The sequence below is a fragment of the Vulpes lagopus genome, chromosome 7, assembly GCF_018345385.1.
Source record: "Vulpes lagopus strain Blue_001 chromosome 7, ASM1834538v1, whole genome shotgun sequence".
Lineage (NCBI taxonomy): Eukaryota > Metazoa > Chordata > Mammalia > Carnivora > Canidae > Vulpes > Vulpes lagopus.
This window is the reverse complement of record NC_054830.1, coordinates 66988111-67006257: the sequence shown is the minus strand read 5'-3', so window position 1 is coordinate 67006257 and position 18147 is coordinate 66988111. Positions and strand designations below refer to the sequence as shown.

Here is an 18147-nt window from a genome sequence, read left to right as displayed (position 1 = left end):
TAATCCATCAGTTACCTCAAATGGCCTTTGATACAACTAGAAAGTAGGTAACTCAGGACTGCAGCCCCTGGTAAGTGTCTAAGTGTTAATTGTGCAAGACTATTGAATAAAAACCAGTCTCATGTGCTTTTTTTGATAATGGCACATAAAAAGCAAATTTGGTCTTTTCTTTAAAAAACAGAAATATATTATATTGTAATCCAAATTGAAGGCAATCTTACCTATTCAATTATAAGGATTTCCAGAATTTTTCTTAGGAAGGAGGGTTAGAATTAGTCAATAAGGACCAATTGAAACTCACGGATGAGTGATGAAAAGATTTGAGGGCAGGTGCTGCCATTTATAAGTCCTGGACATGAACAAAACATACTTAGTAAGACTGCCAAGAGCATTATTTTTTGAATTGGACTCAATCGCAGTGTGCCTCCCCAAGAATAAGAGAGCTGAGAAATGTACCTGCCACACCATTATATGAATTGACCTATGGAATGAAGAGATTTAATGCTGTCCATCTGAATGGTGAAACGTGTCTGCCAAAAGCAACAGCTTTCATACAGATAAAGTCAAGAGCAAGCTCTCTTTTAAGAAAAGGATCAGCCAACAGGTCTGAGGCTTCTTAAATTCATTTCCTGGTCATGAGGATAAGATCATATCACTGTAAAGGAAATAGCTGGTTCATATAAAGGTTTAGGCTATTAATCATAAATTCAAAGGAAGGCAGAGGGATAGGCTTTAGACCACTTGGAAATGGAATTTGATTCATCTATCGATAATTCCTATATACTACAGATTCTCAGGGAGGCTGTATCCACCCTCTTAAATACTAAAGTCTGAAATCTTTGAGATCAGTCAGTTCAACTGAAGAACCATTTCATTAGGATCAAAAGCTTTGGTTTAAATCAATAAATCACGCAAATGGTCATAACCTGACTTCTGAATAAAGATGACATCAGCCCCAATTCCTTGATAGGTCTCCACCCAATTTCCTGTTAAAACACACATAAAGACAAGCAAAAACCTCAACATGGCTTGAAACCAAGAATAACAGCCTGCCATTAATAACTTTAAAAAAAAAACCTGGCAGTCATATGTATTAAGTACAGTAGATTGTCTATGAAGTACAGTGAAGGTGGAGCAGAGTTAAAAGCAATGTCTCATGAATGCTTTGCTGAAAAAGAACAACTAAAACGGAGAAGGTTCAGACTTCCTCCACTCTACCTCCTCTTCCAGAATAAAAGTGGGTACCAAAGAGAATAGCAGGGAATAGCCCTGTACTGCACAGCTCTGCCTTCTGAAACAACCAGGTAGCAATCCACTATTCAGCCCCTTTTTCCCATCACTCTCGATTCTGTGCAAGGAACTTTTTTTCATGAGTCAGTAAGCATGATAAAAAAAAAAAAAAACCACACACACACACTGGCAGCTCAGGGCCTCCTGAACATGAAGGAACACAAGACAAGTCTATTCTAAAGAGATCTGGGTACAGAAAGAATTCTAACACTTGTCTATCACTACACCTGAGTCCCTTAGTATTGATTTGTGACTTGCGATACAATAGGCCCCACTTTGAGTGGGGAGACTTCTTTGAAGCACAGGGCCAGGGTTTTATCCCATGTCAGCAGTCAGTGGTGCTGGGGGGAATCATCCTTGCCAATGGCACCATTTGCTCACCACACAAGAACACGTGCTAAAGTGGGAGAGGCAAGGCTGGAACCCCAACAAGCACTGTACCACTCACTGTGGAGCTGGGCCTGCCCAAAAGAAAAAGCCTGCTGAAACCAGTGGAGCTATACAGCTAGTAACAGGGGATGGTTTTAAGTCCAAAGTCAGGGCCTGAGCTGTCCAAGATGACAGTCATAGTCATATGTGGATAGTGCAAAAACAGAACATCTCCATCACTGCGAAAAACTTCTATTGGACAGTGCTGGGACGCTGTCCACCAAAACTGTGAAGTAGAGAAAAGTAACTTTGTCACTTTTTAATTAAAAGTGAAGTAGGATGGGATGCCTGGGTGGCTCAGCGGTTGAGCGTCTGCCTTTGGCTCAGGTCGTGATCCTGGTCCTGGGATCGAGTCCCATATCGGGCTCCCTGCATGGAGCCTGCTTCTCCCTCTGCTTGTGTCTCTGCTTCTCTATATGTCTCTCATGAATAAATAAATAAAATCTTTTTTTAAAAAAGTGAAATAGGATTATTACCTTCTACAAAAATGTAGTGTCCAGAGAGTTCTCTCATTTTGCAGTCAGAATGAAATCTAGCTAGAACAAAGTACACATTAAAGACAGTTAGTGATAATAAGCTCATAATTAACTATTTCTGTTGTGTTTCCTAATTTTTCCTGCATTAAAGTCAAATAGGTGGAAACACTGAGCTGCCCTAAGTAAATCCCTTAAAAGGAATGGGATTCAAATTACACATTCATTCATATTCTTCTAGTATGCTGTCCTTGTAAAATTCCCTTGAGAAATCAATTTTTGAACTTACTTCTAAGCCACCTCAGTCTGCACACGAAACAGTAAACCACTGTAATACTAGAGTGTGTATTGTAGCTATTTTTAGGCAAAATAAATAAGCTTAATTTATCAGGCAGTATTCATTGTGTGTCAAAGTTAATCAAACAAAACCAGAACATATTTCAGAAAGAACTTATCTTTTAAAATGGAGAAAAGTGTCACACAGTGTCAACTAACAATGGGAGAAGAGTGAGGATAAATGCAAATCAATATCCATCAGCTTTTGAGAGCCAACTAAATGGGCATTCTCTTATCCCTAATTAAAGTTAAATAAACCAGAGGATCTAAAGACATAAATACAGATAGGATTTTTCCTGCCAAGGCTAACTGAACAAACTGAACAAACTACACAACTCAAACAGGCAGGAAAGAGGAATATGAGGGCCAGGCTCTAGAAAGGTGCATCCACCCAAAGTCTAAAGTATGAGGAGTGGCTGAGTTCTCTTTAAAATATTGGAGTGTTGGTTACACTGATTTGCACACCTAGATCAGAAACTCTGGAAATCCAAGGAGGTCATTGGGAGCCCATTTGTAAGTAGAATCCCTAGGTCTCATGGAATCAATAGAAAAGTATTTAAACCACAGAGATTCATTCTTTTTTTTTTCTTTTGTTTTTCATGTCTATAATTTGTGTATTTTTTATTGGAGTTCGATTTGCCAACATATAGTATAACACCCAGTGCTCATCCCGTCAAGTGCCCCCCTCAGCACCTGTCACCAGTCACCCCATCCCCCCGCCCACCTCCCCTTCCACTACCCCTTGTTTGTTTCCCAGAGTTAGGAATCTCTCATGTTCTGTCATCCTCTCTGATATTTCCCACTCATTTTCTCTCCTTTCCCCTTTAATCCCTTTCACTATTTTTTATATTCCCCGTATGAGTGAAACCATTTAATGTTTGTCCTTCTCCGATTGACTTACTGCACTCAGCATAATACCCTCCAGTTCCATCCACATTGAAGCAAATAGTGGGTATTCGCTGATTCTAATGGCTGAGTAATATCCATTGCATACATAGACCACATCTTCTTTATCCATTCATCTTTCGATGGACACCGAAGCTCCTCCCACAGTTTGGCTATTGTGGACATTGCTGCTAGACACATCGGGGCGCAGGTGTCCCGGCGTTTCATTGCATCTGTATCTTTGGGGTAAATCCCCATTAGTGCAATTGCTAGGTCGTAGGGTAGTTCTATTTTTAACTCGTTGAGGAACCTCCACAAAATTTTCTAAAGTGGCTGTACCAGTTCACATTCCCACCAACAGTGCAAGAGGGTTCCCCTTTCTCCACATCCTCTCCAACATTTGTTGTTTCCTATCTTGTTAATTTTCACCAAACTCTCTCTCTTCACAGATGATATGATACTGTACATAGAAAAACCAAAAGACTCCACCCCAGGATTGCTAGAACTCCTACAGCAATTCAGCAGTGTAGCAGAATACAAAATCAATGCCCATAAATCAGTGGCACTTCTAGACACTAACAATGAGACTGAAGAAAGAGAAATTAAGGAGTCAATCCCATTTACAATTGCACCCGAAAAGCATAAGATACCTAGGAATAAACCTAACCAAAGAGATAAAGAGATAAACCTATACCATAAAAACTACAGAACACTTCTGAAAGAAAGTGAGGAAGACACAAAGAGTGGAAAAATATTCCATGCTCCTGGATTGGAAGAATTAATATTGTGAAAATGTCAATGCTACCCAGGGCAATTTACACATTCAATGCAATCCCTATCAAAATACCATGGACTTTCTTCAGAGAGTCGGAACAAATCATCTTAAGATTTGTGTGGAATCAGGAAAGACCCCGAATAGCCAGGGGAATATTGAAAAAGAAAACCAGAGCCAGGGCATCACAATGTCAGATTTCAAGTTGTACTACAAAGCTGTGATCATCAAGACAGTGTGGTACTGGCACAAAAACAGACACATAGATCAATGGAACAGAACAGAGAACCCAGAAATGGGCCCTCAACTCTATGGTCAACTAATATTTGACAAAGCAGGAAAGACTATCCACTGGAAAAGGACAGTCTCTTCAATAAAGGGTGCTGGGAAAATTGGACAGCCACGTGCAGAATGAAACTGGACCATTCTCTTTCACCATACACAAAGATAAACTCAAAATGGATGAAAGATCTAAATATGAGACAAGATTCCATCAAAATCCTAGAGGAGAACACAGGCAACACCCTTTTTGAACTTGGCCACAGCAACTTCTTGCAAGATACATCTATGAAGGCAAGGGAAACAAAAGCAAAAATGAACTACTGGGACTTCATCAAGATAAAAAGCTTCTACACAGCAAAATAAACAGTCAACAAAACTAAAAGACAACCTACAGAATGGGAGAAGATATTTGCAAATGACCTATCAGATAAAGGGCTGGTATCCAAGATCTATAAAGAACTTATTAAATTCAACAGTAAAGAAACAAACAATCCAATCATGAAATGGGCAAAAGACTTGAACAGAAATTTCACCAAAGAAGACATAGACATGGCCAACAAGCACATGAGAAAATGCTCCGCATCACTTGCCCTCAGGGAGATTCATTCTCAAACAGAGAAGGACAGACTATGGCTGCCCCAATCTCTAGAGCTTAGTGGGCAAGCCAGATTACTCTAAGGTAGAAGAGAGTTCACAGGTACACATTCACATCTCAAGTACTTCAGAGAAAGGCTGGCCTAAGTGCAAAAAGGAGGATGGCACGCAAATCATTCTAGAACTCATCCTCTGGGGAAACCTAATATAAAATTTGCTTAGAGGATGCCGGAATGGCTCAGTTGTTGAGCATCTGCCTCAACAGAGTGTGATCTGGGGTCCTGGGATTGAGTTCCACATCGGGCTCCCTGCACGGAGCCTGCTTCTCCCTCTGCCTGTGTCTCTGCCTCTCCATCTGTGTCTCTCAGGAATAAATAAAATCTTTTTTTAAAAACTAAGCAAAATAAAAATTGCTTAGTTGTAAGTGCCTTTGAATGTGCAGGCACTTCTGAGAATGCCTCAAAGAGTTTTCCCACTGGGAAGAAAAAGTTCCTTCTGTTTTGTGGGGATGGAGTAAGGTGAACTATTATTTGGGATTCAGAGACTCAAAAATGGTGACAGCAATTATGGAATGAGCAGAGTTGCCCAGGTGTCCATGCAACGTGGTAGGATCAGGAGCCTCCTTCCTTCCCAAGAGTACCAACCAGCTGAAGGCATCCATCTGTGAGACGGAGTATGAAAACTAAACCAGTCTTTACGGGAGTGAAGGCAAGATGCTGGAGCCACAGATCTTCACTATCCCCCAACACCTCTAACTGTACCTTCAGGTCCTCCTGGCTCACAGAAATAAGAATGTAACGGAAACCAGCATTTAGGCTAAGCAATAATTCAAAAGTACCAATCTATTTACATGTACCTTTGAACATTGTGCCAACTATTGGTTTTACACAGCGTTCTTATATCATTAGCAGCGTCAAAGTCCCATTAATGACTCCAATAAAGTTTGTCCCAACAAGTCAGACCTAGGAGGAAACGGCCAACTCATCGTTCCATGAAGACATCATCAAGGCTCTGTCATACACCCAGTAAACGTAGCTCTTCGTGCCCATAAACATTTGTAAAGCCTCTGCCTTGAAAACCTCCACCTTCCCATGATAGAAAGAGTCACCAATTTTGGCCAACGCTGATTTTGCAAGACATTTCCCCCCATCCGTCCTAGTCCTCAACTGGCCATATCTAGTTTTGAACTAAAGTTTGTTTCATTCTTTTCTCTCTTCTGTACCTTCAGCTTTGTTCTCTTCACCATCCCCAGCCCTCAGAGTGAAAACATCCTATAATTCCTATTTTTAAAAGAAAACAGAGCAATACTCCCTTAACCCTAATGACTACTTCTTCCTCTCCCCCACCCAGTCCCCTCCACCACCCTAAGGCCAAGAATATTGAAGTAACTGTGTGTTCATCGCTTTTGCATCCTTATATGATGCACCATGGCTTCTGTTCTCAAAATTGTGAGAAAAGACCGCTTTCCTCTAAGTAAGGACATTTCTCTGTCCTTATCTTACTTGACCCTTCAGTGGCGTTTTACATTGTTAACCACTGTCCTTCTAAATTAGCCCTACTCGCGACATCATGCTCCCTTGATTCTTAACCAACTTTCTGACAGATCTTTCTCACGCATCTTGGCAAGACCCTCTTCCTCTACTCATCTGGAAATATTGGTGTACCCCTGAGTTCTTTGTTCAGTCCTTTTCTGTTCTCCTTTTGCTCACTCTTCCTAGGCCAGCTTATTCATACTGAATGGATCTCACAGACATCTGCAGCTGATGCTTCTTCAATATGCATCCCATTCCAGAATATTCTCCCACACTCCAACTGACCCATCAATAATTTAAAGACCTCCAATTTTAAAAATCCCAAATCCAACTTATTATTTTCCTACCTTGAGCATGCCACTAAATCCTGTTAGCAATACTTTCCAATAGATTCTAATCCATTCTCTCTCCTCTAGCGTCAGTCACTACTTAGTTCAGGTCATCTCCCCAGGACAATTGTAAGAATCTCTATCACTAATCTTATTGCACTTCTCTATCCCTCTCCAACTTAACCTGCCATAGTGATCTATCTGGGGGAAAAAAACTGTAGAAATCTTTTCACTTGTTAAGAATTGGGAGGGAGGAGACAAAAGATTCATCTACATACTGCACAAGACCTCCCATAATCTGGCCTCTTCCTCATGCATGACCAAGTCTTCCATTACTTATCAACCAAATTACTTGAAGTTCCTAAAACATTAAACCATATTATTTTAAGCCTTTTCTTGTCTATTCTCATGGCTTAAAATACCTTCTTTCACAACCTTTCCACAAAGTAAACTCCTCTTTATCTTTCATTACCAAGTCTCAGGAGTCTCCTTCTTAGTCATAAGCACACACACCACCACCACCACCAAGTTCGTGTGCCCTCATATATGCCATCATCTCTGCACCTTGCACACAAGAGATAACATTCATCACAGTAAACTCTATTTATGACACAGCTGCTGGACTTTGTGCTGCCTGAGGACAAAGTCAGCACCATAATTATCTTTTTATACTAATGCCCAGTGTTCCTGACAGATAGTCCCCAATAAAGCCTTGTTGAGTAACAAGAGGAAAAATGAATGAGGACATGGCCACGAGAAACAAAGAATAAAGAACTGATCTACCCCAAAGTGCAAAGTATTTAAACACAACTATATTTCCTAACCAGGAATCTCCCTTATTCATTCATTCATGCAACAAATGTTTATTGAGCACCCACAACACACAAAAAGCCGCACCACACAAGAAACAAAGTGCTGGTAACAGAATCTTCTCAGCTTTTTCAAATCACTGCAAACCCTTGACAATACAAGAGTCTTCCTGGTCAATCCCACACATTCCCAGTGGTCACTAGGAAGATAAAGAAAAAATACATATACAAATTGGTAGAAAGATGACCCTATGATGGTTAAGCATGATACTTAACCTTCTTCAACACATCCCTTAGCTCATTCCTTCTTCCTTAACACACTCACCTGCTTTTTTCATCATGAATTTGGAGTTACCACTGTCTGCATAAATATCTACACTACCAATTCCACATTATGCCAATTCTATTTCCAATTCTATTTCCGAGTGGGTGGCTCAGTCAGTTAAGCATCTGCCTTAGGCTCAGGTCATGGTCTCAGGGTCCTGGGATCACAAGTTTCAATATGGAACAAGGACTCCATGCTCTGTAAAGAGTCTGCTTCTCCCTCTCCCTTTGCCCCTGCCCCCTGCCCATGTGCTCGCTTGCTTTTTCAAACAAATAAAATTTTTAAAAAATGTTTGATATGTTCCTAAGTGAAAAAAAAAAAGGCAGTATATTATGCTCCATTTTTATTTCCTAAGAAGTGTGGGTTTACAGACGTGTACATACCTGAAAAAAACTGGTTTTTAAAATGGTTAGTATATGCTTATTTTTAAGTGGAAAAATTTCTGTCAATTTTTGATTTATGCTTTTTAATCTTTTCCAGTGATTCTGAATTGTATATGTATCACTTTTAAAATAAGAAAAGTTACTAAAACTTTTTAAAATAATGCTGAACATATCTGAGTATATGAAGACACATATCAAAATGTTAACAGCTAATAACAGCTAATATTTCTAGTTTGTAAGCATTTGAAGGATTTTTATCTATAGTTTCTAACCCATGATCAAACAAATTGTATGAATACAGAATGAAAGAGTTCGTATTTTAAAACAAGGACAAGCAGTGTATGTTCTCATTCATTTCGGAAATAATAGTGAAAGGGAATATAAAGGAAGGGAGAAGAAATGTTGGGAAATATCAGGAAGGGAGACAGAACATAAAGACTCCTAACTCGGGGAAACGAACTAGGGGTGGTGGAAGGGGGGAGGAGGGCTGGTGTTGGAGGGGAATGGGTGACGGGCACTGAGGTGGACACTTGACGGGATGAGCACTGGGTGTTTTTCTGTATGTTGGTAAATTGAACACCAATAAAAATTAATTAAAAAAAAAAACACTAACAGTGGCTTTACTATATATCCTAAGTTACTACATGACCTATAATTTTTATATTTTACAAGTTTTCATTTGTTATTTATTGTTAATATTGTTCACATTTTCATTTGTTTCAAAAATCAGAAAAGATTAACATATTCATATGGATACATAGGTCAGTTGGTCTTAGAATTATGGGTAGAACTTTGTGCAAGAAAATCTCATTCTAAAGTCATCAAAATTCAGAACAAATACAGGACATACCCACATATCTACATACAATGTTTTCAGAGACTCATGATGTTATGGGAAAGCGTTCCCTTTAACTGTTAAAATTTTAAAGCACACAACAAAAATAAATGCAGATCCCATAAGCAATCTGCAGGAGGATAGCAGGCAGAAATAAGAGAATGCTAGCAGTGGCCGTCCCTGGTGGTGCAGTTTCCTTCTTGCATTAATATCTGGGGAGGGAGAGAACAAGAGGGCTAGTCAGGGTTTCTCAATGTTGACACACATCTGGCCCCAATTTTGAGTCTTGGGAATCAGAGCAGTGGAAACAAGAGAACCAGGAAAATAAGACAGGAACTAAAACCACCTATCTTAAAACACATTAAAATTTAGAATTATTGGCACTTAGAGGGGGAAAGTCAACATTTACTAGGGCCTTTCAACAGAAAGAGAAAAGACCAATGAAACCAAGAAAAGGGGCAAAGCTAATAATGCGTGGCGGCTGCCATTTCCCTTTAATGACATCAAAATCCACATCAGATATATGATTCGTGTGTTGGTATCTAGTATCCTCGAACTAGAAACCAGATTTTAATCTCTAATTTATTCAAGAATAAAAATTCAGGCCACAGGCAACATACTTTCATGAGACTCTAAATATGCATTATTATTAGCTAATGACAGGAAAACCTTGCGTTGTCTAGTTGAGTTCACACAAAATTTCATGACTCCCCTTTCTACAAGCAGATCCCTAGCCAAAGAACAAGAATACAAAGTCTCAGAACAAAACTTTTAACTTATTCTAGTCTTCCTCTGATCTCTAAAGGAGTGATTCTGCAATGCTTTCCAAATTCACAGCAGACCTGATGTATAAACATCAAATCATCAAAGACAGTTCAAGAGAGCACTTTGCTTCCAGAAACATTACAAGCGAAAACTAAGAGCTTCTACACCTGCAAATAATAAACTTCAAAGGCAACCCCAAACTAGCCTGGCATTTATCATCAGTGCACATAAGTGTGTGTGTGTATACTCAGTTGACCAACTATAGTTTACCTAGCCTTTAGCTTGGATTCTTGTATAGGGTCCTAAAACTTAACGGTGCTGTTCATAAAATTAATAGCATCTCCCAAATGGAAGGAAATTTCTAGTCTAGTTCTACCTCTTAACCAATGCTTTAATCTTGTCTACATTCGCCAGTAGCTGCTTGAAAACTTCCAATGATGGGAAGCTCACCACCTCCCAAGGCCAGCCATGAAGTCCTCAAGCAGATTACTCACTAGAAATTCTCAGATGTAGTTCAAGTCATACTGACTTAGAAGCCCAACCACGGGGCCCAACTGCTCTTCTGTAATTAAATAGAATCGCATCCTTCAAACACTTGAAGGTATAGTAGGCAGATGAAGGTAGCCGTCAGGTCACCCATTTCTTTCTTCATTTCTCACATCCTTCAGAGAACTTTCCACCCTCCACTCAGAACACAGCTACTATTCTCAAAGAGTGGCACCTAAAACAACCGACAGTAGAGTATCCTTGCCGGATGGTTCTGCCCAAGCGAAAATACTGTGGAACCAACCTCTCATTTGCATGCATGTTAATTTTCAAATATGAGGTGTGTAGAGAACACCCTGCAATGAAAGAGTTTACGATTCGGTGTAAAAGCCATTTCAAACAGGCCCAGCTTCAGAACATACTACGACAATGAAACTGAGAATTACAAAAATTCAAGTTCTGAAATCCACGGTTTCTCAAAGAGATGCTTAAAAATGCTAAGCCCTGGATCCTTCCCAAATTGCATCAATCAGAACCTGGGACCTTGCATTTTAAATATGCTCTCCGGCAACTGTGATGCAAAGTAACAGGTGAGCACCAGTGCCTCACCTCTTGATGGCTAAATTGTTGTTCCTTTACCACACACAAATCTCCCTTGCCCTCTCCCTCCAGCTCCTGGCAGTCCACCAAGGCAGAAATGCGATGACCAGTACCATCGAACTTGGATTTCAATTGATGGCTCAACTGGGATTAGAACCAATAATAGTAATCACATCTTTTGGTTCCAGTCCAAGCTTGTCCCTAAAAAGGAGAACAGTATCTGGGATGTAGCAGGAGGAGGAGAGGGATCGAGTATTAGAGGGAGCTAAATTTGGGGAAATAGCCTAAAGCAATTATTCACGCCGGCTCCTTGGAGGTAAGTGGTAAAAAGCTGAGAAACTGTTCATCGTGGAGGAATCTGCCAAAAAGAGGAGAGAAGGAAGGAAATCCCAGGCGACAGAGGAGAATTCCTACAGCTGAACAGGACCCACCGGCTGGATTCAGCCCGTCGCTTTGTGAAGGTTCTGCTGTTTCACTCATAGAACTTCATCAAGTTCTCTTGTATTCAAACTAAGTTTTATGGGTTTTAGAACACATTCTTCCCCAGGTAAGCAAACTCAGGATCAGAGTCTATATTTGCTACAACAAGAACAAAAACCCAAGAGTCACTCTTTTATACGCAGGGATGAGCATCAGAGTGATTTCCTCAGATATCAAGAAGAAATCCTAACACTGAACACAAACTGGGCCCATACAATTCCCTGTTGCTTTGGTTCCTAGTTTTTAAAACGACACTTCGTTCTCTTGCCAAATACAGATGCAAACTGCAGACAAAACATCCTACCACAAAACTAAATCTGAGAATGCCCAGGACCAACAAATCCACAAGAAAGGGGGCTAAATTCCAAACCCAAAATGGTAAATGTAGTAACGATGACCCTTACCCTGTGGTCAAAGATGAATCCAATTAATGTTACCTTAAAAAGAATTTCAGTAACTCCTCTCTTCCTGTTGTAATTGCCCATGATAGGCCTCCAAAGCCAGCAGTTTGGTGGAGACACTTTCCGACCAGCATACTCCTTCACCCTGTGTGAACTCTACGAACCAAGCATTAATGGATCCCATAATCTGTCAAACATTTACAATTACAAGGGGATCAATAAAAGATGGAATTGTCATACAGTTGCCGTCTAGATTGCTCCAATTCCAAAGTGACAAAGAAAAAAGAAAAAAAACAGACGGTGACTCAAAAAACGACATCTGTTAAATCACGAGGGCTGGAAGGGACCTTAAAGGTTACTCTAGTAAATCCCTCTAACCTCTAGTCCCTCCTCCAGACAACCCAGTCATCAAGTAAATCATTATCAGAACAAGTGCAACGTATTCAAAAGTCTGACCTCTCTGCTTAGCCCCCTCATTAACCAGAATCGCCCTGTGCCACTTCAAAATCCCCCTTTCCAACTGGAACTGGAATCCATACGGCTGTTGTCACCCACATACAACATATCTGCCCCTGGATATCAGGTCGCCCGGCTCCCCATGCCTCCATCTCCCTGGCTCCCCGGCCTTGGCCAATCAAAATGCCACAAAGTCCACCCCTGAGCTCTCCACACACCCATATGTTCCCACCCAGGCTCCTTTTTCACCTTAACACACCAATTCTGAGCAAACTCCAAACTGCCTGTTCTGCTCCCATTCACACAGCCTCCGGGGGTCCCGTGGAGAAAACTCAAGGACAAGATGAAGAGGCCACTGCTCATCCTTGTAGCCTCATCTCAGCAGAGCCCACAATGGCAGCCCTTAATGCCATCACTGCTCTCTTCCATTGCTCGGGGCATTTCTTCTAAGCGTATAATCCTTTCAAGGAAGCTCCATAACTTTCACATCCATCAAGGAAACATCAGTAGGCATGGGGCAAGAACCTCTAGGTGCCGCGCTACCCCTCCTGCTCACCCCTACTGTCCATCACTTGAATAATCTGGGCCATTTTTTTTTTCACCTGTCTTCTCTGGCTCAACCACCACACACAGCCTAGACCACTCCTTTCAAGCCTGGATGCTCACTAGAGTCCCCAGGTAGCTGTCCTGTTATGGGCTGAACCATGTCCCCCAAAGATTCATACATTGAAGTCCCAACCCTTCAAAGAAGGCCTTCAAAATCTGCCTTCTTTGGGCATACAGTCCTTTAAAGAGCTAGTGAAGTCAAAATGAGGTCCTCAGGGTGGGCCCTCATGCGATATGACCAGTGTCCTTACAAGAAAAAGAAATTTGGACACAGACCTGCACACACAGAGGAAAGATGTGAAGATACAGGGAGAGGACCAGCTACAGGCAAGAAGAGGGGCCTCAGAAGAAACCAACCCTCCAACACCTTGATCTTGGACTTCTAGCCTCCACAATTATGAGAAAAATTTCCATTGTTCAAGCCGCCCAGGCTGTGGTATTTTGTTATGGCAGCCTTGGCAAACTCATACACCTCCCCCTGCCTACCTTATTCTCTCCAACTTCTCCGTCTTGGTGAATGTTTGGTGATTCCATTATTACTCCTCATCCTCCTAAATATCTTTCACCTCTGCCTCCTTCCCTCTAAATCCACGGCTACTGCCTTATTTCAGGGCCTCATTATCCCCCCCTTTGGATATTCCAGTCACTTCCACTTACCATTTCTCTTTGCTGTGTGGAGAATCATCTTCCTGATGAGAATGTTACCATGCCAATTCCGTTTTTCAAGCCTTCCCACAGTTCTCTATTCCCTCCAGTCTTACCTCCTGGACAACAGCATACATAGTGCCTTCCAGTTACTTCCTGCTTTGGCCATAACTTGTCTTGCTCCTTGAGCTCCCTCACTTTGGATCCACCTGGAACTTCCCTAACACATAATGCTGATCCATGCAACTAACCGTCCGTACTCATTCACTTGGCTCAAGGAGGAGAATAGCCTCTCTTGTCCAAACTCTATGCCTAGCGAACACCTATGCCATCCTTCCAGTCTTAGCCTCAGAATCACTCAGTGAAAACTTTTATGAACCTCCTCCCCACCCAGGTTAATTACTCCCTGTTCTGTGCTGCCTCTGATATCAGACTTACTTCACATTACACTGTGACCATACTTCGGCAGGTGTCACTGTCACAAATACCCACAGGACCGACCAGACATCATAAATCAATGAAGTATCTAGTGGAAACACGTCTTAAATTCGCATGATACAGAAAAACCATGCTTGTGCTAGAACCAACCATACTGCCATGGCTGTCTTATCGTTAAATAAAACCCTGCGCTTAAATAAAATGCCTATGGAGCCAAGTTCATCTAGCCAGAGGCACACAATGGCAGGGCCTTCATTGCTCTTCCCTCTACTTCTTGAGGTGAAAAAAGCTACAGAACACGCCTGTGGGTATTCTCATAGCCTGACTAGCTGTAGTTCACAGACTGACTCATGTTTGCACTACCCTCAACGGGACTGACACTGAAGGCACATGGATACGCACTTCACTGGTTACAAGGAAAGGACTCAGTGTTGAGTTGAGCTCACTTGGCTCAATTTTTACCAAAAAGACTTTGTGAGAAGTAACATTCACAGGCAGTATCTCGAAAGGTACCACGCCCTTCATTCCACAAGCAATGTGGAAGGTCTATCCTTGGACAGAGCCATGCCAGCAAAGAGCCACTTGTCTGAACGATCTTTCTTTGATGCCCATAGAATTGCTTTCCTGAGATAAGCTTTGGCATTTTGCCCTTGACCCATACTGAGTAACATTATTTTTTTTAACCCCACGGTTCTATTCATTTTAAAAATTGTGCTTGGAGACACTGTTAATTATACTAACATATCTAATGTTTCAAGAACCACAGATGAAATCTGTTCTCCTCCCAGCACCATGAAGAGCTGTACCCTCTCTTTAGTCCTTGTCCCCACAGCCATCTGGCTCATAGAGTGAATTGTGTCCCCTCTTGGTGTCAATTACTGGGAAGAACAGTGGAATGTGTGGTCCTTTCCATAATACACGCTTGGGATCCTCAGGTGGGTGCCCTGTCTTGGTCTTTGGTTAAATTCAAACTCTCTTTTTCTCTCCACATTTCCTTCTTGTGCTTATTACATTTCTTTTCCTTCAGGAGGAAAATGCACAAGTAACCAATGCACTATTTTCAGTGAGTCCCCACCTCTACAGTTTGTCAGTTTCTTAAAGACAAGACCTCCCTCTTAGACTCATTTTGTATCTCCAGAGTCAAATAAGCAATCATTTATTGTCAAATGTAGTTACATCATATGTGATTACTTCTAATTATGGATGAAATGGTAAACCACTCTCTTCTTAAGGAAGGTCACTTCGTTTCCCCAGAAGAATAAAGGTGCCCTCCCCCACCCCATCCTTAATACCAATAGCATCTAGAAGGCATTATGGAGACCAGTTTCAGGAAATCACAGTTAAGTAAGTATGGTTATAAATATTACATAATTTTTCATTATTTGCTATCCATTTTTAGAATATTTGTTCCATCTGCTAGTAGTTAACCAATTCTTTTGTAGAAGCCTACTAACCAGGAATATTCCACAATCAGTTGATAGAGTGAATGGAGTTAAAACCAAAATATTTTATGGCATACTAAAATCTGTGTGTTCAAAGAGTCCAGGACAAAGGAAAACCTCAGGAAGATGTTCTCTGTTAGAATACAAAACTGTGAGGCAGTGAAAAATACTACCACAAAGGAGAGAAACATATCCACCAGTGAGGTCAGATCAGTTCCACTCAGCATCATCCAGGACCGATTAGTAAAGCTCATTGCTCTAATCATTTTCCAAGTTCTATACACCTATACAAATTTCAATCTTCCAAATTTTTTTTGAAATTCAGCTGATTAGTAGTGTGAGGTGTTATCATTGTTTTGGAAATTGATTTAATAATTTCTCATCACTAGTCGTAAAAATCATCCCTACTTTTTGAGGCAGCAAATTCTGTAAGTAGGAACCTAAAGAAATCATCTGAGGGGTGCCCAGGTGTCATAGTCGGTCAAGCCTCTGACTCTTGGTTTATGCTCAGGTCTGATCTCAAGGTCTTGAGATGAACCCCCTGTGGGGCTCTGCACTCAGCAAGGAGCCTACTTCTTTCCCTCTTCCTGTGCCCCTCTCCCCTGTGCATGTGCTTGATCTCTCTCCGAAAAAAGAAATAAAATCTCCAAAAACAATCTGAAATGCAGAAAGAGCCGTACACACAAAAGGTGTTCACTGAAGTGAGAGGTAGAGCTACTGCTGGAATTAAGGTCACTTCTAATTATGATATACTATTATGACAAAGGACAGGATATTCATTATACCCAATAAGATTTTGACCCTATAAAATATGTGAAGACATTAGAAGGTAATATCTCATAAAAAGTTGACAATTGGATCTCCAGGTGGTAACTGTAGCTAGTTTTTTCCTGTATACTTTTGATTTCTACAATAAACACATATTACTTGTGTAATTTTAAAAGTTTTTTTTTAGAAAGCCATTTTTAATATACTTGGAAGTCATATAATATTACTCTCTGATCCCGCTCTTTATTAGTCTCAGAAAATTAAGTAAGAAGCTATTGGGAGCAGTGTTCTTTTAAAATAGCAAAGAAATGAGAAAACTAAATGTCCAAAAATAGGACAATGGTCAAATGAACAGCAGTTTAACAACTTAATCCAAATGGACTACTATGGATATTAAAAATATAATGACTCAGACTACATTGCCACATCTAACAGTAAATAGAAAACCATCAGTAGAGGCACACAAGTAGACACATAGATCAAAATAACAAAACAGAGAGCCCAGAAATCAACCTATGCTCAAATGTCAATGAGTTTATGACAAAGGAGACAAGAATGTACAATGAGGAAAAGATGGTCTCATCGACAAATGGTATTGGGAAAACTAGACAGCTACATGCAAAAGAAGGCAACTGGATCACTTTTTTTTTTTTACAGCATATATAAAATAAACTCAAAATAAAGACCTAAATTGAAACCTGAAACCATGAAATTCCTAGAAGGAAACATGGGCAGTAAGCTCTTCAACATCAGTCATAGAAACATTTTTCTAGAGAGGTCTCCTGAGGCAAGGGAAACAAAAGCAAAGTTAAACTCTTGGGACTTCATCAAAATACAAAAGCTTCTGCACAGCAAAGGAAATAATCAACAAAACAGTCTATTGAATGAGGAAGATATTCACAAATGACGTATCTGATAAAGGGTTAGTATCCAAACTATATAAAGAACTTATACAACTCAACACCAAAAAAAAAAAAAAAAAGTAATTCAACTTAAAAATAGGCAGAAGATATGATTAGATATTTTCCCAAAGAATAAAGATGGCCAACAGACACATGAAAGATGCGTAACGTCACTCTTCATCCAGGGAAATGCAAATCAAAAGTATAATGAAATAATCACATCTGTCCAAATAGCTAAAATTAAGAACACAAGAAATAACTGTTAGAAGACTCTGGAGAAAAAGGAACCCCCATGCACTGTTGCTGGGGATGCAAATTTGTACAGCCACTGTGGAAAACAATTTGACGTTCCTCAAAAAATTAAAAATAGAACTACCATATGATCTAGCAATTATACTGGGTATTTACCCAAAGGAAACAAAAATACAAATTCAAAAAGATATATGCATCCCTATGTTTATTGCATTTTTTTACAACAGTCACAATATGGAAGCAACCCACGTGTCCATACATAGATGAATAAAGATGTGGTGTATATATACACACATACACACACATAGAATATCACTCAGTTACAAAAAAATTTTTAAAAAGAATGAAATCTTGGCGTTTTCAACAACATGCATCGATCTAGAGGGTATAATGCTAAGTGAAATAAGTCAGAGACAAATACCCCATGATTTCACTCATCTCATATATGGAATTTTAAATACAAAAAGAAAAAGACAAAACCAGACTCTTAAATATAGAGAATTGGTGGTTGCCTGAGTTGGGGGGCGGGGGGGGGGGGGGGGTTTGCAATGGGTCAAACAGGTGAGGGGGATTAAGAGTCCACTTATTGTGATAAGCACTAAGTCATGCAGAAAAAGGTTGAATCATTATAT

General features: G+C 40.3%; 1 protein-coding gene across 5 annotated transcripts in view; it reads right to left on the bottom strand.

Moving 5' to 3' along the window:
• The window catches only part of LPAR1 (lysophosphatidic acid receptor 1), a 133059-nt gene that overhangs the window by 97397 nt on the left and 17515 nt on the right, over nt 1-18147 (bottom strand). The window contains exon 1 of one of the 5 annotated variants that reach the window (XM_041763942.1): nt 12043-12130. The exons of the other annotated variants lie outside the window; for them this stretch is intronic. The gene's annotated coding sequence lies outside the window, so the exon portion shown is untranslated. Of the gene's footprint in view, nt 1-12042; nt 12131-18147 lie in introns of those variants that run through there. 5 annotated transcript variants of the gene reach the window in all.